General features: G+C 41.3%; 1 long non-coding RNA gene across 2 annotated transcripts; it reads right to left on the bottom strand.

The window, feature by feature from the left end:
* Positions 1-4,821: 4,821 nt before the first annotated feature.
* LOC125940450 (uncharacterized) lies at positions 4,822-10,049 on the bottom strand. 2 transcript variants are annotated; one of them, XR_007463671.1, is made up of 3 exons: positions 9,940-10,049; positions 8,795-8,915; positions 4,822-7,712 (listed from the first exon to the last, which is right to left on the bottom strand). It is a non-coding gene; the product is annotated as an uncharacterized LOC125940450 (long non-coding RNA). The 2 variants fall into 2 exon arrangements; XR_007463670.1 differs by lacking the exon at positions 9,940-10,049 and having other exon boundaries at positions 8,795-9,831.
* Positions 10,050-13,462: the final 3,413 nt, after the last annotated feature.

Genomic DNA, 13,462 nt, shown 5'->3' with positions numbered 1-13,462 from the left:
TGTGCACCAGTCTCCAAAGGCCGCCACCATTATACACTGCACGGCCTCGTTCTGAAGCACATTGGAGAAATGCCTTGAAAGCATGATTACCCTTGCACGGTTGAAAAAGCGTGAATTTCCTTGCGACTTCTGAAATCCATGTGCAACACTCACTCATCTTCGCAGTTATATCATCGTCATGACTAAAGTGGTGCAGAGGATGCACCAAGTCTCATCTCAATTGCAAAGTTTGTTTTAACAGTACGGTGCTATTGAATATGTTCATTATATGTGGACGCAGTTTGAACAGGCATGGTCAGAAAATCATATATGCAATAAAATGCGGTCATTTTAAACCAATTATTCGTTATATCTGCAATTGTTAAGTGAGAACTGTAGTGCACATGAACGTAAGCTGCCAGAAGGTTTTTACATAGCGCTCCAGTAATAGCCCAAGTAAAGGCATTTGATAAACTGCTGATAAGCCATCACTGTTTCTCACTCCTTCGCTACACTCGTTACTCGTGCCCTCATACTACACTACAAAGTGCAGCTAAAGCTACGAATTGCATTGCACGGCAGAAGTAAGGTTCCTCCATTGTCTGCCCCTAATCACTCTCCCCATGAAGATAGTTGAATGGAACCTTCAGAAACGCTTCAAATGCTGCACAATGGGCGACCCCCCTCCGGCATTTTCACCCCAGAACACAAAATTGACTCTCGTCATGTCAGTTCTGTCGTTCCTCGATGATTGACTGGTTGACAGCTATTGCTCCTAACGCCAAGGTCACCTGGAGCACCCTGTTGACACTGTGGTGCGGAGGAGATGCCAGAAAGGCCAGGAGAGCAGTACATGAGTTTTTTTTTTAATTTGTGGCATTCCCACAGCACATAGCACTGCCGCATTCACCAGACTATGGTCATGGCATTCCATGGCATTCTCTACATCATGCGCACATTTCTTTGAAATATCAACTATGTCAGATGTTATGTTTAGGGGCCCCCCTTTAAGAAATTTTCTTCATTTATATCAAGGCCGTCATATTCACCAAGGCTTTCTAAATAAACCTTCAGTTTAGACAGCAACAATTTTGTGTTGTTTCCTTAGTCGTTGATTTTCTGTGCTGTCCACAAAGCATCATTTCCAATCAACGTCTTTGTGTTTCACTGTTCAAACACCATATTGTTTTTTGATAAGCTGACCTGCAATACATCTTCAATGTAAAGAAGCCTAAGGAAGTGTCTAAAAATAAAACAAAGCAATCTGTTATGCTCGTTTGTTTCTAATAAACATATTCTTGCAGCAAATGGCATTTGTGGCAGACTGTTTGTGGGTGCCAAAACAAGAGTTACTGGCAGTAAGATTTATAAAACAATTGAAATCGCACAGAAAGGAAAAGGCTAGTTACAGTCACACTGTGTAGTCATCCGCTCTAATACAAGCTGGAGGGGAGTGCTGAAACTTTGTATGATGCCTCAGTGCCTTGCTTTATTTTTGGCATCAACAACAGGCATAATTTATCGCAGGCTTATCAGGACAAATACAGATATCCATTTTATAACTGACATGCCACTAATGTGCGAGGTGCTTTCTTTGTGTAATATTTCTTTCTTCATTTCTATTCTCAAATAAAATGAAATCGCTGCAAGTAAGCCAAAAGTACTGATAGGACACGTCACACATTTCAATAACAAGACAGGTGTGCTTAGCAATCGCATGGCTCTGAATGTTGCAGATTATAACGCAGCAAATAGATCACCACCGTCACCAAATTGGAAAGACAGTGGTTTAAATAGCTTCTTTTCAGACCACACAATTTCCCAAGCTGTGTCAGAACCAAATTAATTTTCCTCAGAAACATTTTTTCAAGAGCATTAAGATGAATGCTGCAGCATGGAAAACTATAATCGAACATGTCAAGTCTGCATTACACTTTTCAAGAAACATAAGGTGCTGAAAATCTCACTTGTCTTTAAGAGAATAAACAGTAGGCACTAGCATCAATCTTTGTTTGGCATTTCTTTTTGCTGTGTCAATGCTACTCATTCAGATAACTTTTTGATATATAGTAGTGAATGTCTTAATTCAGGTAACTGTTCACTTACTCTTCATAGCAGCCACTTTCTCCGGTGTTGCCGCAAGCTTTCAGGTTGAATCCAAACTGTGCGACAGGCCTGCCCAGTCAGGCTTCTTTACCAGCTTCTGCTGGTGTCCACAGGTCCACATTTATTGCACACTAATCAATAATAAAACCAACTCCTAACCAATATAGTATGTCCTACACTCATGTGACAGGAATATCGGCAGAATATAATAGTGGCATCATTCAATAAGTGATTTTGTAGCATCGGCAAGGAAATTACGAATACACGCTGTGACGGTATACGCTTGGTACTCTTCCTGATAGGGTGATCAATTCCTTTAGTTACGTCGAAATCACGGCAGCTGAGATCGTCACAGTAGTCAATACGATGCCATGTAAACATAGCACTGGATGTGATGAGGTATCTTCGTTTATATTAAAAAAATGTAGAGAGATACTTTGCGTTCCATTGGAAATTATTTTTAATCGTGCATTTTACACCACTACGTATCCAGACCTCTTAAAGCTTGCTAAAGTTGTTCATATACACAAAAATGGAGACCGAAGCCGTCCTTAAAATTACCGTCCTATATCTGTCCTGAGCGCCGTTATTACAGCTTTTGAAAAACTTATCGCGAAACGGGTCATGAATTTTGTCGAAAGAGAATCATTGCTAACACCGAGTCAGCATGGTTTCAGGAGCAAGAGGTCAACCACCTTTTTTATTTTTCTCTGATATTGTAAAGACACACTTTTTTATTCAAAATACCCCTAAAGGCCCTCGCGCAGGAGGGTATTACATAGGGGGTGTTCAATAGAACAAAAAGTGGGATTAGTCAAACGTGGAAAGAACACCGCATGAGCGAACACAAATATCACAAAATAATATTAGCTCCAAATAACACAAAGATAGACATGGAAGAAGCAACAACAAACAAAGAGAGAACAATGTGTCGGAAGTTATACAATAAAAATAGCGATAGTTTTATTTTCACTTCACAAGTTCCGTCATTATTAGTTCATGAAATTTAACAGAATCAATAACGGTGGCTATGCAGTGCGGTGTGATGGCAGTGCGTTCCATTCAACGATTGTACGTGGAATGAATGATTGTGAACAGTTAAAGGTATGACACGCAAAACGCTTCACTTTGAAAGGACGGTCACGTCTGGGAAGGATGGCAACTGCTGAAGAAAAGAAGTCGTCATGAAGCAATGGGTGATAATAAAGTTTGTGAAACAGTGATAACCGTGAAACTGTGCGTCGTTGAAACAAGTGTGGCAGTTCTGTACGAATTTTCAATGCTGATACACTACACACTAAGAAAAAAAAGAGTATCCCTTACTCTTTTCGAAGAGTCTGGACTCGCCACATATATGACACACTTTGGGGGAGACACCCGAACTCCCTTCCGCCAGAGAGTCCGAAGACTATCTGTGATGTATACAAGGTGGTTACTTAACTCCTCACGCAGTAGTCTTGCACATTCTTTTCTAGTAGTCTCCTGGACCCTCTCAAGAGGGTTACAAGACTACTGCTGAGGGAGTCTGTTAACTCTTCTAGATGAGTCAGACGACTCAAGATAGAGGGTCACATGACTACTGCTAAGGGAGTCTGTTAACTATTCTAGGTGAGTCAGACGACTCAAGATAAAGGGTCACATGACCACTGTTGAAGGAATCAGGTAACTATTCTTGACGAGTCTGATGACTCCATTTGTATGTGTCGCGATACCCCTAGTGCTTGGTGCAGGACTCTTGCAAATAGAGTAATCTAACCAATCCATGTAAGTCATTCGACTCTCTGCTGGCAGTGTCGAGCCGCTTTTCAAAATGAGTCACAAACTTTTGCCGACAGTGCAAAGTGACTATCGTGAAAAGACAACATAGAATAATAATGAATCCATAGCTAAGCACAAGGGAGGTTAGCAACAAAAAGTGATTATTCCGTCATTTTGTTATTGTCTTCTGGAAGTGTCTTCTTTTTGGGGTTTTATGTGCCAAAACCAGTTCCGATTATGAGGCACGCCGTAGTGGAGGGCTCCGGATTAATTTTGACCACCTGGGGTTCTTTAACGTGCACTACGACGCAAGCACATGGGCGTTTTTGCATTTCGCCTCCATCAAAATGCTGCCACCGTGGCCGGGATTTGATCCCGCCTTCTGGAAGTGTCAAATGTATCAGTCAGCAGAGAATCACCATGAACACCAGACAGTTCTCTTTACTATTAAACTGGAATCAATGGCCAACCAAGGAAACAGTTTTAAAGAAACACCCAATATGCACCTTGCAGCTGTATGTGCATGACACTGCAATGTCACTCTGAACCATAATGACACCATAAAATTGTATGTCACTCATGCAAAAGTTCGATTCACCCCAACACAAGTCATAATTTTATATTGTCGAAAGGTTCTTAAGCTAAACCTATTTCACTGTTCCCTCAGACGTATTTTTATTTAGAACTTAGGATGTAACCTCCTATGCAAATAATGTACACATGAAATATAACAAAGGGCTACACTGGTGCAAAAAGGAGAACCAGATAATGAAGTGCAATAAAAACAATATTCCAACTTAGATTACATAATCTATGCAGTACAAAATTCAAGACAGCAACTGGTTGGCAATCGATAATCCAATTTAACAGTAAAAACAGCTGTCTTACCTTATGGTACTCTTGTTGGCACTTTTCCCACACAACTCATGCATGTTTCTTAGCTTGAGTTGAAAATTGATCTGAAAAACACCATATTAAAAAGTTGTGCATCAATTTTATTCTTTCATACAATCTGCAACAGTGGATACAAACTTGAAAACTGACAATATTACAAAAAACATACAGCAATATTTAAGCTAAACATTTTATTGAAGTTGACCTAAACATGGTTTTTTAGGACTAAGTTTTTTAAGACACCAACAATTTCACTGATTGCAATACGCACTAATACAAGACTTGCCATAAATCAATCATGCTGGCAAAATATGTAGCACAGGTAGCTGTATTTTGCATGACAAAGATAGCGCATGAATCATGAGGACAAGGAAGGAAGCAGACCAGGTGGTAACTAAACTGAACTCAGCTGCACACATGCAGCTGTAAAAGACACATACAGAAAAAGCTGAAAGACACATGCAGAAAGTAGAGACATGAGGAAGGCTTCTTTTACTCATCACAAGTCATCCTAAGAGCAGATTACGTAACGACTGTAATTTACTCTCAGTAAATGCATTTGCACGTCACTCATATAAAGTTCTTGTGATCTAAAGCGCTTCATGTGATTATATAGAAGTTGTGTCACTATGTTAAAGGCGACTATAGCAAGGGACACGTTTTGTTTATTAAATCTTGTGTTCAAGGGAAATGCTACTCAAAATGATTTTCTTTTATTTTTTGTACTAGAGGTTTGAAAATTAAGCCAATTAGAGGGTTCTTCAAGCTGATTTCATATATGTTATTTTTGTTTAGCTGCTACATTTCTTCAGTTATGTCTTAAACAATGGCACAATGTATATGATCTTTGCGGGCAGTTTCTTCTGTATTAAATTTTCACAAAAACCATTGTGCTAACTTAGCTCTTTGTAGATGACAAAGTGCCGATATCTATCGAAACATGTAAACTTAGTGGGACTATGCAAGTAAAGCTCCGTACACTTTAATAATTTTTTCACAATCCCATGCAAATAACTTTGTGCACTTACATTTGTCCGATACTAACGAGATTCGGCTTACATACTCTTAAGGTATATAGAATGCTAATATCTACTTGAAATTGCAATATCTTTCAAAATTATTTCAAGTGTCCTATTTTTTGCATAGTTTCAGTAATTTTACATGCTGTTTGGGTAGATATCGGCACTTTGCGGTCTACGAGCTGAATAAGATACAGCACGATCATTCTTGTGAAACTGTTATATACATTAAAGTGCCCGCAGATACTTTGCCACTGTGTAGGACATAACTAAAAAAATATAGCAGCTACACAAAAACCATTGACATACTTAAAATCTGCATACAAAACTATATGCAGCAGGATTATTTCAAATCTCTCACTGAAATAATTTTAAAAAGTTGTTTCGAGAAGCATTTCACCTGAATAAGTGGCTGCCAATGTATTCTACCAAAGCGTTAGACAATGCATTCAGGCAGAGCGCAGGGAGTTTTAGAAATAGCACACCAAAGCATCTGCCCCAAAGCCCCATGTCCTACTTGCATTTTTTTGTTCTTTCGTGCATTCTGTTGTATGCCACCATTTGCGTCCCTTAACACTGAGTGCGCAAAACCTTAAACACCCCATTATTACATTGAATTTTTAGCCTGTTAAGGAATGGTGTGCAAATGGGCAACATCAACTATGTTGACAATAAACAAATATTTGTTCTCACATTAATGAAACGAGTCATATAAAATATATCACAAATTTGGAAATGAATGCAGAAAGAACCTTGCTGATTGTCAAATTAGTGCCACGAACAAGATATTTTGAAGTTTATCATTCTTAGTTTAATTCACTTCCCTCTAGTGCATGGGCTCTCAATGTAGTAGACTAACCCAGGCCTGGAAGGCAATATTTAAATCTGAAATAAAGACATACATCCCGCCACCACATGTCGGTGCTGTGTCATCAGAAGCGTGTATCTATAGGCATATAGCCTGTAAAATAATTTTTACATGATCTGTACCATTACTCTTGCATTCATAAATATTGAAAATTAGGAAATATAGTGGTGATTCAAAGCACTGCTGTAAACCTTCATGTTCGAGACATGCAATTCTCATAAGGTGTAACACAACCAATGTGTGCATGAAACCTACAGTACCGTTGGCATTCGTAAGTGTGGCAAGCCTATTTGCCATACTGACGAATGCCAAGCGTATCATGGGTTTCATGTCTCAAACGTTGTCCACCAGTGCCACTGGTATCATTGCACTGAAAGGAAGTCACATTATTAAGACACTTATGATGGGCAGCCAGGTTTTCCTACTATAATACTGTTTTTTTACATGCTCCTACGTTCTTTCCTTTTTAAAAAATAACAGGTGCTTGAAATAGGTGCTCAATTTTGCTCTTGAATTTATCCTGCTATGGGGCACTAGTTGAGTTAAAATTCTTGAACGTTTTACAGCGCTGCAGATCAATAAATGAACAAAACATGATGTAAGTCAGTGTTTTAGCCTTACGCATTACAAGAGTTAAGAACCTATCAATTACATACACAAGTACAAAATAACTACGAGAAACTGGGCATACATACAGATATAATAGCAGGAGATGTTAAGAATTCCAAGAGAAAGGAAATATTAAAAAGTCGGTACTAAAAACATGTAACTTATAACAGGAGTATTTGCCAAGAATCCTGAAGAGCAAATAGAACATGAAGCCCAGGGAACACTCCATGCCAATATTTGCCCATGGTTCAACAAGTGGGCACAGCTGGCGATGCTGTTTGGATAGATGGCAGCCGAGGTACAGCTGCGAAATAGGTGAAACACATAGAAGGGTCACCAAACATTGAATAGTGGGGCACAACAGGTTGCCTTGATCCCTGGCATCCTCTGACATCGACGCGTGGAGTCTGATTATGGCATCCTTTCCAAGAGGCCTGGCTCAAGTGTGTGGCCCAGCTCGGGTAAAATTTCGCAGCAACCTGAAAAACAGAAGCCCACATCTATAAACACCAAAATATTCTTCACCATAGGACAAATCTGAATCTTACCATCTACACATAGCAGATAATGAAAACAGACACAGGTCACCTGACTGAAGGTAAATAAATGTGCAAAAAGTATAAATAAATGTAAGGAACTACTTATAGGATGGAATGCTTGTCATTTTGTCTTGTGTGAATCAATAACTTCACCTTAACGTAATGTCAAGTGTATGTTACTTGGCCCTCCGTATGCCCCATTTCTGTAAGAAGGCTATTGCATACAAACTGTCCCCCCCCCCAACCTAGCCCTCGACCATTTCGGATTTCCTTTTGAAAAATTGGAGGCCCTTCAATATCAGACAAATTATGATTTTGTGAAATATTTCCAGGTGAAACATTTTTTTACTGGTGTAAGTTCGATGTGAATTTTGTTCTAAGGCACCGAAAGGCATAGCCAAGATACCGGTTTCTTCAATGTGAGAGCAGAACAAATTTTTCTCTGGAGAATGAAGAGGCCTTACACCTAAAATTGTTTTCCTTGATCATCAGTTTATTATGGGCCGTTAAAAATGGGCAAAATGACCTATTTTTATTTTCAGAGAAATGGCTTCTAGCAAAAGCTGTAAACTAACGTGATCCAAGTGCTCAGGACATGTACTGTGTACGCACAATGGTTTCAGAAATATATATCTCATGCAGAAACGCACAAAGATGAGGATGAACTCGCAGAAAACTCTGTTTTGGCGTATGTTTATCCGCAGGTTTAACAATGAGGCGGTCCTAGTAAAAATATGCCAAATATCACTTCTGAGAGCACACTGTATTGCTTTCAAATCGGTAAAGCTTTATTAGTGCTAAGCAAGAAAAAAATTGTATAAGTGGTTTCCACTAGTATCAAAATGTGCATCGTGGTTCGTCTAATCCACATAGCTTTTTGGCGGCTAAAACAAATTGCGTGGACTTGAGCATTGCTGCACCAATAGAGGGACGTGGAATAGTGGAACTACTTCAAGGTTAATTCATTGCTGAGTGGCTACAGGCTGCTTCAGTCAAGACACTGCTGGATTGCATGTATTTACCTGCATCTTGCCGTCTGCCATCGGACTGCTTGGCATCATCACTAAGGTTGCCAACTCTCTAGTGGAAGCAGTCGGGACAGGGTGGTGGTGGAAGGCAGGAGCAGGAGCCGCCAAGTTCTACCTGCAACAAATTTGCACAAATGTTTCAAGTCCTACCATGTCGTAATTTACAAAAATGCAGCAGTTGTCCATGTAACGTGGTTACTAATACAAAAAAGGTAAACAGTTAGCTCCTACAACACTAGAACCCCAACAATAACGAAGCCAAAGTTATGTTTATGAAAATGCCAGCAAAGACGAAAAAGAGTGTGCAACCCGAACCTGAGCTCATGCCACCAAGTGGTGTGCTAATCAACTGCAAGCCTGCCATCTTAAAATGTCATTGTATATTTTTTAACCTGCCTTAATCCAAGTTGAGCATCTCTTGACAAAAGTAAATCAAGCTAATTTATTTACTAATTTCTATGGTTATTAATGCAATAAAGTGCAAGCTGCAAATGAAGCTGGCCAACTGGGTAGTGCTAACAAAGTGCTTCTCTAAATCTTATTCTTGTTTCTCTGCCTGTCTTGGATCTAGCATTAGACTACAGAAAAACTTTCACATTCTTGACCTTTCACCCTGCCAATTTTTATTACATAATGCATAATACTTCAGCAAGAGCAATAATGGTTCCTTTTAACGGTAAATAGTGATAGAACGAGAAATGTCACTGGAGCCAACACGCTGACAAGAGGACTTGTATTATTCTCCTTGTCGAAACATTGGCTCCAGCAATGCTCTTTGTTCTATGACTCTTCATCATTTGAAGTCTCTTGTGTTACTGTGTGTACATATGTCCTTTCATTGTTGCGTTGATGAAATTGTAATAACAGAGAATTAGTAATCGTACCTGACGAGAAATTTTGGCTTGTTGGTAGATGAGGACAGAGTAACCGCGCAACATTCATACATGGACAAAGGAGGCTTATGTGTCCTGTCTCCTCCAGCCATGTCTCGCCCTTGAGTGATTACTCTGTCTCTATGTTAACGTATTACCATTTGCACAATACTAAAATGAATAAGGCAGGAACGAGGCCAAAAAATTACAACAAATCGCATCATACTGCTAAGAAGATATGCCAAAGTGCCTGCTACGATTTCTCACCCATAACGTGCTGGATAAGATGGCTACTTTCTGTGGCTGTTGCCGCTTCTTCAATACCTAAAATAAAATACATTTCAAAATTACAAAACATGCAGGACAACAGCAGTAGCGTAAGAGATCACACAACATTGTTTCTACAAGGTAAACTAATCTCTGATACATGACAGACAAAATTTTTAAAAATTAAATTAGTAGAATACACCACACCACATTAAATTTCATTCAACGCTGTCAGTGTTCCTTGGTACAAGAAAAAAGTATTTCTGCATGGCAGCAGTAAAATAGTACACAGAATTCTACTTTTACAACAAAATATCCTACAGCGATTAAGCCAACTACAGCTGTATGTACTTGCTATGTATGTCATCATCATCATCAGCCTATTTTATGTCCACTGCAGGACGAAGGCCTCTCCCTGCGATCTACAATTACCCCTGCCTTGCGCTAGCGTATTCCAACTTGCGCCTGCAAATTTCCTAACTTCATCATCCCATCTGGTTTTCTGCCGACCTCGACTGCGCTTCCCTTCTCTTGGTATCCATTCTGTAACCCTAATGGTCCACCGGTTATCCATCCTACGCATTACATGGCCTGCCCAGCTCCATTTCTTCCGCTTAATGTCAACTAGAATATTGGCTATCCCCGTTTGTTCTCTGATCCACACCGCTCTCTTCCTGTCTCTTAACGTTAGTCCTAAGATTTTTCGTTCCATCGCTCTTTGTGCGGTCCTTAACTTGATCTCCGAGCTTCTTTGTTAAGCCCGTTTCACATGGTGCGATCTTGCAGTGCGTTTTTCGCACCTACAATTTCCGCAGATGCGAAATTCGCAATCCCGTTTCACATGGATCTACGGCAGCTCCGTTTTCCGCATACTCGTTAAGCATTCTGACTGGCGATAACGTATGAGCGAGCCGCCTCTTATTGGTCGTCTGTTTCCACCGCTACAGTGGCTACCAACGCATCTGCGTTTTTCGCAGAGAAGTTCACGCCAAACATCGAAAAAACGCACGCACGAAGGGTCCGGCGGCCTATTTTCCGCAGCTGCAAATTCGCACGTGCGAATTCCTGCGAATTCGCACGTACGAATCATCGCATCATGTGAAACGGGCTTTAACCTCCAAGTTTCTGCCCCATATGTTAGCACCGGTGCAATGTATGTACTATAGCTGTATTGTTATACGTACAATAGCCAAGACAGGATTAACTTGTTTGGGTTCATATGCAGCTCACTGGGAGGTACAACTTTGCAATGAACTCATTTCTGCTTGCCAAATATACAAATACCAATATACTCACATAAAAATACAAATGAAAGAACCATTTCTTTCATAAAACACAAGACACAAAATAGAAAATCGAGTAATAATAGTCTCCGCGCGCATTCCTAGGAAACGTCTGTAACTGCCAAGACAAACGTCGTGCCAAGAGAAATGTCGCGCAAAATGTAGCCAAACCGGAAGGGCCGAGTACGCGCCGTTTGAAAACTCGAACAAAAGCTGATACACTCACCTGAGACGTTAAGAGAAAAATGGCACTGTCACTCCCTGCTGGTAGGCATTCGTATGCATCCGGCAGTCTCTGTGCGTTACGATCTCTCACATCACAATGAAAGACGACGCAGTGCAGACCGCAACACTTCGGGTGCTAGCCACGGTCCGGCGAGCTATACTTGTTCGATGTCGGCCAAGACGAAATCGGCGACACGCTACTGCTGGCCGTTCTTGTCGTCGCAATGACGTAGCACGGAAAAAAGTTCCCATCGTAACTTGCCATAATGTTCGGTTGCACTCGCCCCTAACGCAGCGCTTTCAGGGCCGTTCAACAACGACAGCGAGCACGCGCTTTCATGTTGCAACACAACTACAAAATGGCGCCGGGCTTTGGATGGCTCCGACTTTGGATCACTTTGGGGCCGCAAAAATCATAAACTAGTTTCGGTTTTCTTCCCTCGCGCTGAAAAAAAAAATGTTTTGCTCACTGATAATTTTGCTTCGCGTAAATAATGTTCACGAATCAAAGAGCCATGAACTTAAACAACGTATAACTATTCCCGTTTATTTGTGATAGTGATTATATGGACACAACCGGTGAAATTTATCTGTTGGCGTTGCTGTGAGCTTACGTATGAAGTCCAAGTGCGATAAGATGCTACCCCGCGCCGTTGACTGCGCGCGTGAGTGCAAGTGTTCGAGGGTGAGCCGCGCCGTTGACTGCGTGCGTGAGAGCAAGTGTTCGAGGGTGAGCCGCGATGGATAGTGGCTTGATGGGCGCGCAATGAAACGTGATAACACGCGCGAAAGCCGGGGGAAGGGAGGCGTTGGTTTAGCGCGCGTCTCCTCTTGCCGTTGCTCTGAAACCGGTATTGCGCCACACTCGCCCTGTTAGAGGTAATCTCCGATGGGTCCAAAAGCTGGGTGAGCCGAGGTAGCGTAATTTAAAGTTTCGGAAACGCGTTGAAGGAAAGAGGCAGAAGAAGCGTTCGGTCCCCTCTCTTTGAGCTCATCACGCCATCGCTGTGACAGCAAGCGTTCGCCATCAATTGAGTGAGATCTGTTTATGTTAGCACGTGCGCGTATGACCTCATGCTTGGTAATGTAATTAGTAAACGAATGTTTACTGCAATTTATACAGCCGATGAAACTACGAACCTTGCTTCGTGCAGTTGTCTAATACATTGCTAAAGCTATCAAGGTTACGTCTTTCGGGGAAACTGCGACTTTTTGTTATTATATTTCTAAGGGGGCTCAAAAGCTGTGTAGTGTACGCTGATGTTTCTTTCTGGTCGCGGAACGCAACGAACCGCGGTAGCCCAGTGGCTGTGGCATTGTGCTTCTGAACTCGAGGTCACGGGTACGATTACAACCGCGGCGGCCGCATTCCAATGGGGGCAGAATGCAAAACCACTCGGGCACCGTGAATTCCGGGCACGTTAAACAACCCGAGCTGCTGAAAATTAAACTACAGTTTCCCATTAGCGTAGATCTCACAATAAGATCTCGGTTTCGGTACATAAACCCTCAAAATAAAACTTTACGTCAGAGAACTACATTTACAATCGGCACTGTTGAGTGCATCCACTGAACTTGTTAACTCGTTGATATGCTCTGTTTAGTAGCCAATCTTCTTTTTTTTGAGATTTGCTAATGGTCATAATCCAGTGTGACAAATCCTGGTATTTCTTAACACAGAAAACCAGCTATCGCTTAAACATGCGAGCTGTCAACAGACATGGTCAAGGAAAATCCACATTGCAGAACATGGGACGAAAAAAAGTCGAGGTTTTGACGGAAGCCCGTCGGGTCGGGAGGCATCATGAAGAAGGGTAAAAAAAGGACACCGACCACTGAAAGAATGCAAGAAAAGACGTTGCGGCTTCCGTGACGGGAGCCTTGTTCACAATCTGTAGCCTTGTTCACAATCTGAACAACAGATTGTGAACAAGGCTCCCGTCAGGGGAGCCGAAACGTCTTTTCTTGCATTCTTTCAGTGGTCGGTGTCCTTTTTTTTACCCTTCTTCATGGGA

The sequence above is a fragment of the Dermacentor silvarum genome, chromosome 9, assembly GCF_013339745.2.
Source record: "Dermacentor silvarum isolate Dsil-2018 chromosome 9, BIME_Dsil_1.4, whole genome shotgun sequence".
Classification (NCBI taxonomy): Eukaryota; Metazoa; Arthropoda; class Arachnida; order Ixodida; family Ixodidae; genus Dermacentor; species Dermacentor silvarum.
The sequence above is the reverse complement of the archived record's forward strand: the minus strand, read 5'-3'. Positions and strand labels throughout refer to the sequence as shown.